This window comes from Daphnia pulex, chromosome 3 (assembly GCF_021134715.1).
Source record: "Daphnia pulex isolate KAP4 chromosome 3, ASM2113471v1".
Taxonomy (NCBI): Eukaryota; Metazoa; Arthropoda; class Branchiopoda; order Diplostraca; family Daphniidae; genus Daphnia; species Daphnia pulex.
Window position 1 is genome coordinate 2,507,529 of NC_060019.1, and position 17,371 is coordinate 2,524,899.

Sequence of the window (17,371 nt, forward strand, 5' to 3'; positions counted from 1 at the left end):
TAAAAAAGGTTCTGTGAGTAGAATGTACAAATTGTCAAATTGCCGTAACCTGAAAAGTGCAAGGGTAAAACTGTATAGTTTACCAAAAGAGGATGCAAGGCGAGACTTGTGGTTTGAGAGAATGAATTACATCATTGACACCAACATGAAAAATCTGTATGTGTGTTCGGATAACTTTCTTACAGGTATTTCTAGGCGGTAATACTAACAATTATGGATTATTATCATACAATTTGTGACATGCTTACAGGAAAGCCGAGTGGAGAATTCCACAAAAAACATGTTGATTGGGCATCCTCTATAAATTTGGGATCAAATAAGAAGAAACAGTTTCTAGGTATTACATTATTCATTTCATGTGTAAAAAAACATTCATACATGTTGTTTTAATAAATGAACTATTTTGTCATTACAGTTGGTGATCAGCAAGTACGTAACAATATATTGCTTTTGACAAACCTCCACCTTTGCCTTCATCAACACTACCCGTGATGGGAGAGCAATGGCCATGAACTCTTGAACCCAACCATCTTTTACAGCCTTTTTGGATTCAGAAGACAGCCTTTAGTATGCGCCAACGGCTTCCAGATGATTTTGATAGCTTTTTGTTTCAACTAGATTTATGAAGATATCTGATGGAGCAAATTTTGAAACAATTGGACAACATTCTAAACCGTGTTTCCACAGAGAATTAGGAATACAATATGTACAATCACTGTTAAACATTTGTAACTTTTCCAAATAACGTGTTTTGTCCTCAATACTTAGTCCACTGGCATAATTAGACAGCTACATAGTTAAACACTAACACCATAACGAACTAATATATAAAGAAAACAACATCATAACTTCTAAAAAAACTCTTTCTATCACTATTTTTCAAAAAATTCATATCTCGCATAACTACACAAGTCACTCGTAGCAGACAGAAAATACATGAGTTGCTGCGTTGCCACGATGGCTACAAATGTTAAAAAAGATGTCGAACAGCCCTATAATAGACTAAGAAGATTAAAACTTAAGATATTTTTTACATTTCTAATAATTATTGTGTATTACGAATGGGTTTTTCCTCCGGGCATTTCCAGGATCGGTTTATAATAAGCGTGAAATATAAGTGCCATATGAGCCAAGTTATTTCCATTACATGAACCTAATCAAAGTCTTAAGTAAAACGAGTATAATCCCAGTTTGGTCCTTATATGAACCTAATCAACGGCCAAAATAAAACGAAAATTAGCCCTGTAATATCCTTTATATGAAATATATAGACGCCCAAAATAAAACGCTTATTAGTCTAGAATTGTCCCGGGGGACATAAAAACCATTACGGACCTCCTACTCGCCTCATTCGAGACGTCTTTTACGTGGTAAACATGGTCCTCACTGATGTACTAAAAGACCTCTTAAATACGGAACCGTGCTGTCGGGGATATCTATGTTGCTAATATTGATATTGATTGATATAGTCAAAATTGATGGCCTCGAGAAGTTTTTTGTATTTCATGATAACAAAGTGGATTTTGCTTCCTTAGTTATTCAGCCTTCGCAAAACAATCATAATTTTAAAGCAAAAAATATTTTTGAGCCAGTCAATGGCTGTTGCTGAGTCAATCATGTGGCAAGCTAGCACGTTGCTAGCCAGGCTGTCTAAACGTTCAACTTAGATACCCCAGCTAACTTTTTTGGACTTCTGACGCACCCCAGATCTTTCCATTATAAATCCTATGTCAGATTAAAATATTGTGTATTAACAAGCTCAAGTAGACCGAAATCCCGAACGACTTTCCAGATCTAAATCCGGAAAAGTCCTTAAAAATCTGTTTAAAAATATAGTCATGTTCTTCTCTGCACGCAGGATACACTGTTGCCATAATTTTATATTAAATACGTTTATTTTAAATCTTTGTTATCATATTTTTTTTCTAAATCGAAGTAGGAGAGCAGTGTTGTTTAGCGCTGTGGAATAGTACTGGTTTCCGAAACGCCTAAGTCAGTGGTTCAAATCCAGTCTCTGTCGTATTTTACAGATATATATTTCAGTAAATTATAGTCGGGTTTAATGTTTATACTTTACTTTGTAAAACTATATAGTTTAGTTAAGTTACTTAATGAATAGTTAAGTAATCTTTTACTATTCTAAAAATAGTATATATAAAATTATTCATATTGTTACAGTTGTGGGTAGCATATCGGTAACGTACTGGCATACGAATTCAATGGATAGTGGTTCAAATCCAGGTAGAAGCCACCCTAAAATCAACTTGATACTGAGGTGTTTGTATATCATAATAATAACAAATATTTCATGTACCTTTATTTAACTTTACTATATTAAGATAGAAAAGCAAGCTTATCAGCTCGCCGCGAAGGGATAGTCGTAAGCCAGTTGAAAACTATCTTAAATGAAAAATTCAGGGCCTATTGTTAAGTCGGACTTTTAGCTAAATGCCTTCCTAATTTTTCAGAATTTTTCTGTAAATTCTATGTTTTTTCTCTGAAATTTTCTGAAAAAAATTCTATCGCGAAATTTTGATTTGTCTGAGTCATGGTTAACAAAGGGAAAACAATATTTTTATTCTAAAAAAAAGTAAATCTATAATGAGACTTGAACCATGGCCCTCTTCATTATCATGACAGTGCTACAACCAAAAATCTATTTTTCTCATTTTAATTCCATCCATTATCAAAAGAAATTGATTGATGTGCGACAGTGTCGTGTTTTTTATTGAAAAATTTTTCATCACGATATTTCGTCAGTTCCGAACCTAGACTACACATACCCTAACCCATTCACGCCGATGTTCACGATTTACGATGTTGGTGGGAGGCGGACTTGAACCAGTCATCTTCGCCACACGAATTTAAAGTCATATCCACTACAACGACAACTAATTCGGTTGACCAACCATTTTGCAAAAGCAAAATGGTTTCCGACAATATATTTGCAGGATAGAGGGTTTTCATGCATAGCCTCCGGTGGTAAATTTCCACGACAGAGGTGAACTTTTATCAAAACAAAGATTGCGTCATCACGGCGATACTATGGACATCTGGTGGTGATTTATTTTGACCTAAAGTAAAAAGTGGTAGTCGCAACCGCCAGATATCACTAGTCGCTAAGAAATTATTTTAACAGTTTTTCATTAATTACAAGAGAACTAATTAAGTAAATGAAATTATTTTTGTTCTGGTCGCACCGCATATTTTTTTTCTAATTTTTAAGACCAAAAAGTCCGAAATCTGACGTAAAACGCCCGAGCTATGGAGCGTTACATACATACATACAGACAGACATACAGACAAAGTGACATGGCTTTTTTTCTGCGTATGCGATTATTAGCTTCGCCCTTCGGGCTCGCCATTATATTGTAAATACGCGATTAAGATAGAAAAGCAAGCTTATCAGCTCGCCGCGAAGGGATATTCGTAAGCCAGTTGAAAACTGTCTTAAATGACAAAATCAGGGCCTATTGTTAATTTGGACTTATTCACAATTCACACTTTTCTTCACAGACTTTTTGGTCTTAAAACGGGATTTTTTCGTCACAGTTTAATATCCTTGCAAGTTATTTACGTTTAATTTGTTCAATTCATATTTTCAAAATTTTACACATAAAGTTCAATAATTGAATTTAAAAATAACCATCTTTTAGTCAAATAACTGCAAAACATAAATGCAAATCTGGATGGTTGGGACATCAAAGATTACGTCATCACGGCGATGCTATAGACATCTGGTGGTGAATTATTTTGATTTAAAATGAAAAAAGTTGTAGTCGCAACCGCCAGATGTCACAAGTCGTAAAACAATTATTTTATCAGTTTTTCATTAATTACGGGAAAACTAATTAAGTAAATGAAATAATTTTTTTCTGGTCGCACCGCATATTTTTTGTCTAATTTTTAAGACCAAAAAGTCCGAAATCTGTCGTGAAATGCCCGAGCTATGGAGCGGGACATACATACATACAAAGTGACATGGCTTTTTTTTTCTGCGTATGCGATTATTAGCTTCGCCCTTCGGGCTCGCAATTATACGTTCTGTATTAACCTACGAATACGAACTCCAAGTCAGAAATGAATACTCAACCAATTCGAAAACTGCCTGGAGCTAAAAAAGAGTTTCCTTTTGTCAAATCCAAAATCGACAATCAGAGACCGGTCACATTGGCTAAACCAACAACAGTCAATGCGACCAAACCAACGACTTTGAATCCGGATAAAATCCACTTAATACCAGCTAATTCCACTATGGCTGATGGGGCCCAACAAATGCCTAGCAAAGTTGGATTCCGTTTTCAAGGATTTGGCTCGACCTCAATCACGGCCGCCATTCTCAATTCCCAGACTATCCGTCCATTACCAACCCATTTGGACAAAAAGATCCATCCACGTGATTGGACTTTTTCCCCGAAACCCGAAGTGGTAAGCGCTATTAAAAAGACTGACGGGACAAATTTGAAACCGAAACCTTTCAAAGCCAACCCTGTTCCCCGCAGCCACTACAACGAGCCTTACCCACCGGTGTCGATTGCTAAGAAAAACAAGACAGAATTGGCCAGGAATATGAATAAGAAGACCCTGGAACCCACCACTCCCGGACTTGTAAGCCGTGTGTGGCACTTGGTGATCGACCCGATTTTGCAACCGCACTATGACGCATCCACTGAAAAAGTCATTACCGAATTACCATTGGAACCGGAAAAGAAAGAAAGTGCCAAAGATCACAAAAAATTAGCAGATGAAACTGTTGAACCGATAGCTGCAAATGCTGACTTACCTGACCATCCCGGATTGGCTAGCCGAATGTGGCATTCGGTGGTCGATCCGATTTTGCATCCAAATAAAAAACTGGAACCGGATGAGAAATCGATTGCAGGAAATGATGAAGAAAAACCGGGTGAGAACCATTCAGATGTCCAGGATGAGGTCAAAGTTGATGAGGATCCCGAAGCACCGGAAGCCGAACCCTCAGAGAAATCAGACCTGGATGGTGAAATGCCGTCCGTTCCGGAAGCACCCCATGTCCAAAAGATAACAAAGGAGATTGTGACTGTAGCAGCAGTACCGGATGAAAATGAGATGGCACCTAACCCAGAGGCCGTTCTGGATCCAATACGAGAAGCTGTTGAGATTTCGCCTTTTACTCAGACAGTTGCATCTCGGTTGGAGACACAAGCCGCTGGTACCCATCAAAAGATGAGGAGGCGACACGACAAGAGACGCCGGCATTCTGAGAGTCATTTTCCGAGACCGAAACAATCTAAAGTTAAACTCGAGGAACCCGTCCGTCCGGGACTATTAAGACGCGCGGTGGCGAGATTGGGTTCGACTGCGTGGTCCGCCGGTAAATCGGTGTTGACGGGTGTTGGATCGGTGATCGGCTTGACGGGGAGAAACAAAACTCCAATTGGCATTCCTGAAGAACCGGCTGCCAAAACTGACAAGAAGCATAATCGTCATCATAAGAAAAAGTCTCATCAGAGACCTGCCGGAAAGGATCTAGAAGTGACGGCGGTGCCAAAGTTGTGATGGAACGGGGGAGGATGAAGCGCTACACTGGGGCGGAGATGTTTGGGCAACGTGTATGGTTCCAGTTTGTCTATCATAAAATGAAACTTGATTCTGTTTGTTTGCGTGATTATACCAAGAGCCCGAGACGAGAGCTATATGACAAGCTGTTCGAGCTGTAATAAATGGGAATCAATATTTAGACTTGGAAATTGAACTTGTAGTAGCTTGACGACTTCGTCATCTGGAGCGGAGTATACGAGGGGAAAAATTGTTAACTGTTTAACGTTATATTGAAGTGATAGGCGCTATACATACAAATTTTTACACGACTGTGGAATACACCTTCAATCGCTTTCGGCTGTGTTGGAAACGCCCAAGAAAATAAATAACAAAACCTGTAAAAAACAAAGGTGTCAAACCGGACTGTTATTGCGCAGATTTTCGTTGACCCCGCGGATGCTTGTATATACCTAAATACGATTTTAGTTCTTATTAATAACTTTGGAAACCGGATACGGGAAAATGGGAAAGGAATAAACATGGAATGATGTTGCTAGATGACGTCCGCGCGCCACTAGCATTAGGACTTCAAAGCAACCTATGGTATATGCAGGATCCGTTACCAAATATCCAGCTCAAGTCCTCGTCTGACAATTGACCAATCACATACTCTCCAATGATGTGAAGTTAATTCCAGTGTTTATCCTGCATAACATTACATTACTTTGATAAGAAATGTTCTTCTTTATTTGTTAGATCCCTCCTTTCCCTAGTACTGGGTCCTCCACTCTTATTGGCAGGGATCAGAAGTGTCCTTTTCAGATGCAGCAGCAGTCCACCGGCATTATGTGGTATAATCGATGTTCATCCCGCATTAAATGAAAATGTATCCCAGAAGACGGCGATTAATCGACAACATGATGTACGCAAAAAATTGAGAGAAAGACATCGAGAATGCTAAGTCGTTTTTGTTTCTAGAACATGCCTACTCTATGCTTTTTTTTTAACTTTATGTTTTCTCTAGCATATTCAGAAAATTTTGACACCCATTTTAAGGCTCGTTTTATGGTTGCGAGTACGACTTTTTTACTTTTGGGTCTTCTGGTCATCACTTACTCTGCCCCCGTCGAAATAAGATGAGAGCGACAGTCAGAAACTTGTAGATTTGAAAATGGTAAAAAAATAAAGGAATGATAAATCACTAAACGATTAATACACGGTTATTACAGCAGACGGCGCCAAGCTGGAGGAGGAAGGAAGAAGTCAAAAACAGATCGAACGGAAATACAAAGGTGTCGGAATCGTGCCGAAAAAAATGTCACTCTTACAGCGGCAATAGTGGTGCGGTTGGTAATATATTTCCGCCTTGAAAAAGGAGAGGAGACCCTGAGCCTCATCCGAATTCCAATACCGGCTCACAAACGAATGAAGACTGATAACCAAAACATTGTGTCACCATTTGGCCACTCCTTCCCCATCATGCCTGCTCACAGGCTAAAATACGATACGATGAATCCCATGAATGGCATTCGCTCAGTCATCGCGCGGAAAAAGACGACGGTAACACATAATTTCAGGTAACAAATAAGATTTTTATAAATCATTTCAAATTTCAGATTTTATTAGTTATAAATAATGGCAGCTTCTCTGAGAGTGGCAGCCACGGACTCTTTTCTCGATAACAACACCGTCGTCAACTGGGTTGCCCGGGTTGCCGACGAAAACGTAAATCCAAGCCCCCAGTGACCATTTGCTCACTTTTCCTACGTCAGATGGAGGCAATGGAGGGGCGTCGGGAAAATGCTCGCCGATTTAAAGAAGTAAAGGTAAAACGCTTTCAATAAAAACTTCGGAACCGAAAACTGGGAGAATGTTTTGTCTTGTTCGACCCTTGTTCGAAATCTGATTTAATGCACAGACTGTCAATCATATTTAAACGAATCAAATTTTTTTAAATATCGTACGATCGTATTTTCTCCAAAACGCTAAGTAAAATTATGGGATAATTATAGGTATCGGTAACCATTTTCCGTATGACAATGCGTCATATTGCACAAGTCTAATGCAACAACGATCGATGAAAACTTGAAATAAAAAAAATTGCGGGACCCTAATCAAGTCAAGTATCACTGAACAACTTTGGTTTCTTTACTATTAAAGCACCGAAAATGAAATGAATTAGTGACAAGCCTGAAAAGTTAAAAATGTAAAAAACATGGGAAAATTGATTGGCACACTCGAGCAACACCATCAAAGCGCATCAAAGTCTATATGAGCTTGGCTACAGCTTGTGCAATTCCAAATGGTGCCGTTGTTCGAACCCTTTTAACTTCAAAACAAACTCACTGTCAGAAAAATGTCGCCTTTTTTCAGTTTCTTCGGAAAATTTACGATTCGCTCGAAAGACTTCAGCATTTACTGCAAACCAGATGCGCATCACGGAGCCATCCTTAAAATCGCCCAAGCGACTGTACCTGACGGTAAAATGGTAGTGAACAAAATCTACGCCAATCTCGATGTCGCCACTGAACTTTGCGAACGACTAAACACGCTGGAATATCTTTACCAAGAGACCCGACCTCTTCCGCGCAATGGCCGGCTCCACTTTGAGGAAATTGTTGAACAAGATTCGACTTACAAATTGGATTTAAGCGTCAGGGAATATCGGCAAAACTTGGAGATGACGCAGAGCAAAAAGATTCTGACTCGAGGGCCATGCGACAGCATTAATATTCCGGATGTGGGGGAATTCCACCGCGAACTACTCCACCTGGTGGAAAAGTTTTCGAACAATTACTTGATACTCGCGAGATTGAAACGGCCGATAATTCCGGATTCTCCAAAGCTGCTTCTCTTTGACCCGATTTTGGTGGAGCTGATCCTATTCGATCGCGACGTCGAAAAGATACGCGAGGAATTGCGATCGCACCTATCCGGACTTGATTGTGGACGCTTACGTCGAACTCAAATCACTGGAACATCTTTCACGAAAACCTGAAAATCCGCTGGATCCGTCACGGTCGACAGTTCCGCATCAATGAACACCTCGGAACCCTTTCTCTGAAGCACGAAGTTCTCCGCCTGATACAAAAAGAAAATCTTCTAAAAATAAAATTTTGTGCTGATTGATCAAAATATTTTCAAATTTGACTGTTTGCCCACAGACAAAGTTGTGAGGTAACACAAATAACAGGCCTCATCTGCAATAAACGCCAACAGAAAGTCAAAAAGGAGAAATTTTTTTTTCCTACCTTTAAGCCTGAGAAATACGGCCAGGCATCCACAAGCGCTCCACCCGTAGAAAAGAAGTTGAATCCACCATAGGAAACGAAAAAAGGGGTTCTCGTGAATACCCCCACACTCGCATGGGTGTACACGAGGACATTTAAAGATAGGGGAAGAATACGTTACTCGGCCGACATTGGAGGTTTCTCTAATCAGGATGCTGTTTATCTAAATGAAAAATAAAAAATTGGATTATGAAAAATATTTGCAGAAATAACATGTAAGGAGAAGTTGAAAACGAGACAGTGGGTAAACTCAAATTGTTAACAAACAGAAGAATTAAGGTGTCCATGTCTTCATTTGTGCAAGGCATGCATAATTAAAATATCTATAGCAGATCGTAGGAATAAACAATAAAAGTAAGAACACAATTCAATGACTGACAGGTCAATAATACCCAACCAAAACTGGCATATCTTGTGGATATGATATGATGCTCAGGCCTCAGATCTTCACAAAGGAAAAGGTAACATCATTCTATTTGTATTCTTCGTTCTATATTTACCTGCTGAACTGCATGCTGTATTACAAGCAGAGGTATCAAGCGATTTTATGAAAACTTTGGTTTCTTACAACAACTCTGGTTTCTTGTGAGATATAAGACAAATAATCAAACAGAAAAGCCAACTCCCAAATAGGATCACTCAAACGGGTCCCGGACATTCAGGCCAGTGACGTTCAGGCCAGCGACGTTCAGGCCAGTGGCCTGAAAGTCCCCGGCCACTGGCCTGAATGTCCAAATCCTTTCAGACCAGTGGCGGCAGTAGGTAAATTTTCATTTTCAAAGTCTTGAGTCTCTACGTAGGCCTACCCTGTTTTGGCGTTTTTAGTAATACATTTAGAAGATGGAAGGGGTATTTTTTTTCTGCCAAGGCAGTTTAAGTCAGTTTTAGCATTTAGGGAAGTTTTTCTTTACAAGTCCCAACCAAACAGTTTTGAGCAGAAAATAAACAAAAGTAAATCGATAGAAAAAAAAATTGATGAAAAGTAATTTTGGGGCGGTTGATTAAGAATTGAATAAGTATAGTATAAGCGAGCACTTCAATTTTCATGAAGCTTTTAAATTTGATCTGAGACGACATCTAAAGTCCTTATCTCCTAAAGAGTTCCCGAGTTAAAATTTCTCGCTGACATCATGCGAAATCAAACGTAAATTTGATGAGGATTACAAAATTTCATCAGATAAAGATTTACATTACAGAACCGTCGTGTGTATGTAAAGTTCAAGTATTTTATGGTTTTATGGTCAAGAGGTAATGGTTTAAAAAGTTCATGATACAATTGATGTGATATCATTTCGAATTCCCCCTAAAACCAAGTAAAAAGGTATAAGTTTTTTTTTGTCATCCCTTACAGATATCCGACGCTTTCCTAACTTGCTACCCATCTAAAATTTAAAATCACAGACTATTTCAATAAAATTCGCTGCCTTTTTTCTTTTGTGGGGGGGAGGGGGGTCATTCATTTAAGACTAGAGTTATTAGGGAAGTGGGGTGGCTATACTTTACTGGCCTGAAAGTCCCCTGGTACTGGCTTAAATGTCTCCCGTTCAGGCCAGTGGCCGGGGACTGGCCTGAATGTCGCTGGCCTGAACGTCACTGGCCTGAATGTCACACATCCACTCAAACAAACAAAAAAATGACCATAGTGAATAATAACGATAAGCCAGAATCTAACAAATAGCTACAGTGTGGGAACTGGGTAAGATTGAAAACCAGAAATTTCCCGATGTAAGAAGCTTCATCATTGTAGAGATGGTTCCATTAATCGAAATAATTACCCTTTCTTTGTTCGGTTAAAGTCTATTTTAACAACCCACTTTTTACTACACTTTTTAATTTGATTTTACTTAATTCCTAATTATTCTCTATAGAAACTCGTAGTTTTACTTCAATACACCAATTATTGTATTATACTAATGTATTATACTTTATACTTTACTTAATGGCACAACTCCGCGGATGAACACACACGCATGAAGGTTGGTATTGTACTGGTTGAAAACTAATTTTATGAACGTTGTCAGATTAATGCAACATTGCCATTTAGTACAATATTGATTTCGGTGATATAAAGACAAAGAATGCTGGCTTGACATAACATTTCGTAGTTCAATGGTATGGTTCTGGGTAAGTGAATTAGAGGGTCGTGGTTCGGGACTGGTTCAAACTTTTTATGTGATTATATGTAAATAAGATTAATAAAATTATTTAGTAAAGTATCTTTTCATTTAATTAGTACATTATAATAAAGTACAGAATATTTTCAATATCAAGTATCAAATAAAACGAGTGATTAGTTTAATTTACTGTACTAAATAGTTCTGGTAAATATAATAAGCAGCTTTAAATTACCAATTTGTAACCACTCCAAAAATATCATTCTTATTTTATTCATGTAATCATAAGTTGTGGGTAACACAGTGTTAGCGTAATACATTGTGAATTTTAAGGTTCTAAATTGGTATTCACATTATTTTAATTTAGTATTTTACTTTGCTATACAGTCTACTGGATATTCACATTATAATTGAAGTAAGTTAAGTAAAGGAAGTTAACTTGGTGCTGGGTTGATATTATTGTGTTAGTTACAACTTTGTCATTGTTCTTGAAAGATGTCGTCTAATGGTTCATGGTTCATCGTCTGCTACAGCCTCGACGTGTTGTGATTCTGTGCTCCCGAATTTTTGGATTTTGTGCTTTTTCTGGTTTGTTTTCATCAGTAGTCTTGGATTTATCTCGTTTGCGAGAGAATCTGGACTCTGCAGAGTATCTTTTTTTCTATAGTTCTCAATTTCTTTTTTACCCTTTTCTCGTTTGTTTCCTTCGATCTACTGTCTGTGTATAAAAGCCCCCCCCCCTTCCAGCTGATCTGTCAGTGGCCTGACGGATAAGTTTTTCTTTTCAGTGTTTCTTTTCATTTCTTTTCTTCTATCTTTGTATCACACCCTTCTGCTGCCTTCTTATTTTTTCTACTTCGTCTTAATTTCTTTTTCTTATATCAGTTTGGCTTAATTGTGTTTTTTTGTTTATCTCCCAATTAGTAGACTCTCTTGTGATCGTGATCGTGATCGTGATCGTGATCGTTCTTCAGCTATAAAGGAATTCATTCATCAATCGTAAGTTGCGAAGTTCTAGTTTCAAATTTTTTTAAACAGGAAGTGTGTGGTGAAATTCCACCCCGTCCGGTCTGGTTCTAAGCATAACTGGAAAAGGCTTTGTCCCCTAGTTTATTGCTCTAAAGAGCTAAGATCTCCGGTGATCTTGCTCCTCCTCCCTGGGCGAGTGGCAAGGCCAGCTTCTCAATCCGTTCTCGTGTCGTGGGCTTCCGAGTGGAGCGCCGGAAACCTTCTGGTGGAGACCTTGGGGGGGATTGAGTACTGGTCACTCTGCTCACGCCTGGTTTGAGGGGTGAGGGAACGGGGGATAGTGTAATCTCTTCGACGCCGTACTCGTCTTGCCTGTCCCTCCCAGTGTCGAAGAGGATCGTCCATCTCTTTCTTTCTCTTCCTTCTCGCTACTTGATTCCCTTTTTATAAGGGCCCTGATCTTAATTGCTAGCCACTAACTTTCTCCACTTCCTTAAGATTGATGGGAGATGATGATGATGATCCAGGCGGAGATCCCTCCGTCTGGGGTCATACTTCCCTGGCTCTCAGTATCAACACACCTTCTCTTAGTCAACCCACCTTCTGCAAAGCTTGCACCCTTCCGTTCGTTCCGATAGACTCTAGATACAAATATTGCGTGAATTGTAGAGCCACAATGGTGTCCAAAATGAAAACGTCCGGCACTAAGAGAGATAGCTCTGCAGCTCAGTTTTCCCTCCAAGAGTCAAATTTGTCCAAACAGCAGAAAGATGATAATGATGATAACTTCCCCTTCCAATTCGACAAAGCTTTCGGAATGGATGTCGATTCATTCCTTGATCTAACCTCAGCAGAGCAAACGCTCAAACTGAAATCCTTTTTTGCCAAATTGGAAGAAGAGGCAGTCTCTGTCAAATCTGAAAAGACTTTAATGTCAAGGAAAATCGAAAAACTTGAAAAAGTAATCGAAAATAGAGCCACTCTCCAAAGCGAATTAAATCTAGCCAAAAAAGATCTTTTAACTGCCAAACTATCTCTTGCTGACAAAGACATCCGGCTCTTTGATCTGCAATCGTCTGTCAATTCAGCTATAACACCGTCTTTGATCACACCCCATTCAGCTTCAAACCCTCCAACTAGCAATCCCTCCGCTCGTAAACAGTCTTTGGTACCTCCTTCCGTTTCAGGTTCTAATCTTTCCAACTCGCACGGCGCAAACCATTCCCATTCTTCAGACAGTTACGCTACAGCGGCAAAAATGAGGTCCAGAGACGTTAGACCTGTACTTATGGCAAAGATAGGCCCCCTAACTAACCCATCTAGTTACTCTGAGTCAGCCGTAGAATCCATCCTCGGACTCCAAACAGATGGCCCTATTGCACAGGACATCAAAATAAAAAATGGCAACTTAGTGATGCGTTTCAACACGGCTGCGGATAGAGATGAAGCCAACAATCGTATAAATGCCCACCAATCGAAGGGATATAAACTCTTTGACAGAGTTTACGTTCCCACCACCCCCTTCCCTCTGCTTGTCCATTTCAATAACCTTTCTCAACGTACCTTGGCAGAACGGTCTGATGACCTCGAGATGAAAATAGCTAAGGAAAAATCTCTCATTTCCCAAGTCGAGTCTAGCAACCCATCTCTGATGGGCTGTGTTGTCTCTGCCAGGGTTCTTAGAAGCAGCCCTAATTCTCATTCTTATCTAGTCCGTCTATGTGTTAACTCCTCGGCACTTAAAAAGTCTATCTTAGCTGGTGGTCGTATCTTCCTCGAAAATAAGGCCCATCGTGCGATTGATGTTGATGTCGACAAAGAAGTTAGGCGATGTCTCAAGTGCCAAAGATACGGTCATATCAAGCACTTCTGCAAATCGTCTTCGACAGTATGTGGATGCTGTTCTCTGGATCACGAAACCTCCACTTGCACGGTCCCTAAATCAAGTTTTAAATGCCCGAATTGTCAAGGAAACCACGAGGCAGGGCACACGAGCTGCAGTGCTCAGATAGCCGCAGTTTCGAGATACACCGCTCTATTCTCTTCCAATGACTGATAGGGTTTCGTCACTATCCTGCCTTCAAATCAATCTTAGGCACTGTAGAGCAGCCGCTCTCTCCCTCTCTCAATTTATTTTGGACTCTGGTTTCGATATAATTCTTATCCAAGAACCGTATGCCACCTTCAATAACGGCATCGAAGTAAAATATATCCCTCCTGGATACGTCTGTTTCCACAATCTAACTAAAGATCATGCATACGGAGCTGCCGTTTTCGCAAAAGCCTCCCTCATGGCCTCGCCTTGTCCCTGGGGCGCCACAAACTCCATTAGCGGTATAAGAGTCAAGATCAAACGCAAAGAGATTTTCTTCTTCTCCGTCTATCTCCGTCCTAGTCTTCCCATCATCCTTTCTTCATTCAATAGTCTGCTATCAGAACTGTGCGCTAATACTAGACACTCAGTCTTCGGTTTGGACACCAACGCCAAAAACAAACTCTGGAATAGCTCAGGTACAGACTCCAAAGGTCTGGACCTAGAATCGCTGTTTCAATCTTTTCAGTTAAACATTGCCAATGCCAGCTTGGACAGCCTATCTCACAAGCCCAGTAACACGTCGTTTATTGACGTCTCAGCCTTCGGCGACTCGCTTAACCTACACAACTGGAGATATCCCGACTTCCCTTCGCTGTCAGATCATCCGTTTATTGCTTTCTCGGTGTCCATTCAATCTCTAGATTCGTCCAGCACCACTCATCGAGGTGTAGGCAACTCGCTCCCTCGCCCCGAATCGTGCAACCTTGAACGTTTCACTACTTTACTTCGCCTTCAGTCGCATAATCTTCTTGCCAAATCATCTACTAACAGTCTTCATAGTACTAACGACATCAACACATCTATCACTCTTCTTACCGATTGCATCAGATCGTGTGCCATCAAAAGCAAAAATACAGCGTCTCAATCTTTAACCCAGCCAAAAAAAATGCCTTGGTGGAATAGGGAACTCTGGTCTCTTCGCCACGATCTCAGGATTGCGTACAAGAATAGGTCTCTTCTTAAATCACCCGAAGCAGAACTCGAATACAGATTAATCAAATCCAAATACCAACAAGCTCTGAGGTCTCATAAGAGGGTCTCATGGAAAGATTTCTGTTCTGCTAATTTCAATGGCGATATTTTCGGAGCGTTAAAAAAAATAACCCAACCACCCCCTTCCAATGGCCTTCCCCAAAAACTGAGCTCTCTTGGATCTGTTTTCAGCTCTCAGAATCAAATTATGCAGTGTCTCGCCGACAACTTCTTCCCAAAACAACCTATCACATTACCTCAACACTCCTCGTTAGAATCCGAAGTTTATAGACAACTGAACAGCGGCCTCCCATTAGACTATTCTCCACCTATAACTTTGGTTGAAATCCGTGAGAACCTGAAACAACTAAAAAATACCTCCACTCCAGGATCAGATGGTCTCTCGATGATCTGGCTAAAGCTTAGTATCGAGCACGTTATGCCTCTTATCGAATCTATTTTCAATGCCTGCGTCTCTCTCAATTACTTCCCACCTTCCTGGCGATCAGCCAAAGTAATTGTTCTGAAGAAACCAAACAAAGACTGTTACGAGACTGTCAGCAGTTTCCGTCCAATCAGCATCCTTAACAGTCTATCTAAACTATTCGAAAGAATCCTCCATACGAGACTGAAGAAATTAGCAATTGACAATCAATGGTTTAGCCACAATCAGCATGGCTTTCGTGAGGGCAAGTCCACAGAAACTGCGGTTTCAGATCTAGTCAATCATATAGAATGTAGTTGGAAAGCAAAGAAAACGGTAGCGTGTGCTTTTTTAGATATCAAGAGTGCATTCGACGCTGCATGGCACCCAATGATTTTACGTGGACTCATCTGCAAAGATTGTCCAATGTACCTTGTAAAGTTAATTGAGGCTTTCCTTCTTGATCGCACCGCCACTACCTCGTCCGGTGATGAAGAACTTTGTACCACTCTCGAAGTAGGTTGCCCCCAAGGGAGCATTTTGTCACCATTCCTTTGGAACATCCTTCTCGAATCTCTATTCCTACTCTCCTTCAATTTTGACTTCATAATCATTGCATATGCCGACGACATTTTGCTATGTGCCACCAGTGTCTTAGCTCACCTAGCAGTCAGCAACCTCCAATTAATGTGCAACTCTGTGGTTGATTGGGGTCTAAACTCTAAACTCTCCTTTAATGCACTCAAAACTGTGTTTATGGTTTTCTCTCGTAAACAATTTGATCGATCTGCTTTCTGCCTTGTCATAAACAACGTTAGCATCCCTCACTCTAGAGAATGTCGCTATCTAGGTCTCATAATAGATGAGAAACTGAACTGGCGGGCCCACATTGCTAAAATTTGTACGGAGGCAACCAAAACCTTCAATACTATCAAAAGATGCTTCCGGCTATCCTGGGGCCTCTCACGCTCCAAACTTCTCCTCCTCTACAATGCGGTAATCATTCCAAAAATCTCGTATTGCTGTCCGTGTTGGGTTTCCGCAACCAAATTCTCCTGGTGCAGGAAGAAGTTGCGCAGTTTTCAGCGACCAATTGCTACGAGCATCTGTCGAGCCTTCAAAAGCACGTCTGGTCAGACGGGCTTCGTTCTGGCTTCGACAACTCCATTAGACCTTAAACTTATTGAAATCACTTGTAATAGGTTCTTGGCGGGTGCTCCAATTCCAGTCTCTTCATCGTCGGTGATCGCAATCCTAGTGGAAAAAGCGAGATCGGCAATGGTCATCGCTAGTCGTCCAGATCCTCCCTCCCTTTCAACAATAAAAGCCACCACAAGAAGATTAATCTTAAATCAATGGAACGAAGAATGGTCCATCTGTACTTCCGGCTGTCTTACTAGAGAATTCTTCCCATCTATCCAATCCGCTCTTACATTGAACAAACTCAACCCCTCTTTTGAAGTTATACAAGTGCTATCTGGACACTCCTTTCTTTATAAATTTCTACACCAGATCAAAGTTCAATCTTCTCCACTCTGCTCTTGTAACCAGGACGATGAAACAACTCAACATTTCCTTTTCTCATGCTTTAAATTTTCACAGCAGCGCGCTGCTCTGATCAAGGCCGTCAACATAACTTCCTTACACTGGCCACCCAATCTAAATGAATTTGTATGCAACACCATACTTTGGAAGGCCTTCGTGACCTTTATAACCCAAACTAAAAGATTGGTGAAGCCATCCAGATAAAAAAACTCAGTTCTTTTTATCCCATTTGCAAATTCTTTTCGGCCGTGTCTACTCGTCACAATCTCTGGTACCTCGACCGGGGCTTGCTACTTTGCAGTACCCAGCCTCAGGACGAGAGGTACCAGTAAGATGTTACAGTTCTTAGTCGTTTGAGGCCTTTATTTTTTTTTTCCACTTTTTGCTAATTCTTTTTCTTTTTTCGGCCGTGTCTACTCCACATAATCTCTGGTGCCTCGACCGG